Below are 2,099 nucleotides of genomic sequence, written 5' to 3' on the forward strand. Positions count from 1 at the left end.
CTTGAGCAACACATGGGGATGACACAAAGGAATGGTGTGTGGAGAGAGCCAGACATCTTTGCTTTTCTTTCACTTTGTTTTCTGACATGACGCAAAACTAATTTTGTGTTTTCGCAAAGATTTTGCTATGTTTTTTATAATTCTTTTGTAAATATGTTTGGATCTTTCACTTATACTTGTTCATAAAATCACATGGAAAGTTGGAGCCCCACACAAAATACCCGTCCATTTGTATTTATTCCTCAACCTATGATCCCAACTTTGAGACCCAGTGGAACGAGTCTCAAACCTGTCGTAGACCGGTCATACTACTCGTTATTGATTATGCATGACTCTTACTCAATAAGATGAGGGCTAGGCATTACATTCTTTATGGACCTCCATTTACATATATAGCAATTTGTTGAGGGCTTATGTATCTCCGTACTTGTCCTGCACTTATGTGTGGTTTTTCATAATGTGGCTTCCTTGCTTGAGATTTATGTACTAAGAAGCCCTTGGAACAAGTCCTTCGGGTTCGTTTTACCTTGCCTTTCTGTCTCGCTCTTGCTCTCTCGTATTGAATTCAAAATCATCACCTCGATGAACTCTTATGTCAATGGTGAATATTATTTTGCCTTATTTGTTTGAAGATACATAGGCTGAAATTTTATGTGTTGCATCACAGTCACATTAAACATCGGGCTTCTTTCTTCTGTCAATCTTTGACATTACGCACTTAGGGAGGACGGAGATTGTGCATATTTGCGTGCCCTTCCCCCGAAAGCCCCGAGTGGTTGTTATTGCGATTTGTGCACATGTTGTGGTTGTTAGTCGGAATGGTTGGTCGTTTCGGTCCGTTATGGCACACACTATGGCACGCGAGACGTAAAACTAACCACTTTGCAAGCAAAGTAGACATGCAAGAAGAGCGCTTGGAACATTGGAATGCAAAAGTTTTAGGGTATGAAAGAACGTTGATGAATCAATGAAATGTGATCAAAATAGATCACTGTATACAACGTTTCGTTGGACTAGAGAGTGGTGCTGACTCCGGCGATCAAGCCCTTGACCACGTCCTCGCTGATGCCAAATGCGGTCTCCAGCACTTGCTCAGGAAGCGGAGGCTCGGCTGCGAAGAGAGCCTTGGCTACCTGAGAGACCCCGGGATTCTGGCTGTTCAGAGCGGCTATGGCAACGGCCGGTTGATCGCCCACGTTGAGCTGGAAGTGGACGAGGCCGCGGGGGAAAACAAAGAGGTCGCCGGCGTAGAGGGTCTGCTGGAAGAGAGTGTTGGTGGTGGTAACGAAGCCGACGACGAGCTGGCCCTGGGCGACGAACAGGACCTCGGAAGCGCGGGGGTGGACGTGGGGTGGGTTGAGGCCACCTTTGGGAGCGAAGTCGATGCGAGCCACGGAGAGGCCCTGGGTGTTTAGGCCGGGGAAGGTGAGGGCAGAAGCGAGCTGGACGGCGGAGCCAAGGTGGTTGGAGGTGTTGCCGGGGTTGCGGAGGAAGGGGGACCGGAAGTCTGCTGCGGTGACTTGGGCGGGGTTCTTGCAAAGCAGACCGTTGAGGGCGATATTGGAGTTCTGGGCGGCAGGGAGCGCCACACAGAAGTCCTGGAGGGGGTCAGAATCAGAAGCCATGGAGGCTGCAAAGCAACAAAACAAGACCAGCAATATTGTGCACGAGGAGGAGGCCATGGCGAGGAAGGATGAGCTGTGCTGAGGTAGAGTCGGAGAAGAAATGGAAGCAGAATGAGACTTTTATGAGCAGCGCTTCAAAAACGAAATGGAGGACACAACGTAGAAGAAAGGGAAGCAGGATATGAGGTTTGGGAGGAGCGGGGAGGCTTTTATGAGCAGCTTCAACATCCAAATGGAGCCCAAGGGAGGACTGAGTCGTTCCACGCAAACGTGTGAGCGAAAATAAAAGCCAAGTCTCCTCCTCTTATCGCTCTGCCGGCCTTGCTCCTTCCTCTTGTGGACGCAACTGTGGGCCAACGATTGTTCCCTGCACGGGATGGTCAACCATCAAAATGATATGACTTTTTCAATTAAGGGCTTAAATCATAAGTTGTACTCTATTCGCAAGGTAGTATAAAAATAGAGCGTAGTTAA

At 48.5% G+C, this 2,099-nt stretch overlaps 1 pseudogene; it reads right to left on the bottom strand.

The window, feature by feature from the left end:
- Positions 1-1,013: 1,013 nt before the first annotated feature.
- Positions 1,014-1,625, bottom strand: LOC147879614 (germin-like protein 1-3 pseudogene; annotated as a pseudogene).
- Positions 1,626-2,099: the final 474 nt, after the last annotated feature.

This window comes from Dipteris shenzhenensis, chromosome 33, assembly GCF_047967505.1.
Source record: "Dipteris shenzhenensis isolate YYH24624 ecotype China chromosome 33, Dip_SZ_1.0, whole genome shotgun sequence".
NCBI classification, from domain to species: Eukaryota; Viridiplantae; Streptophyta; class Polypodiopsida; order Gleicheniales; family Dipteridaceae; genus Dipteris; species Dipteris shenzhenensis.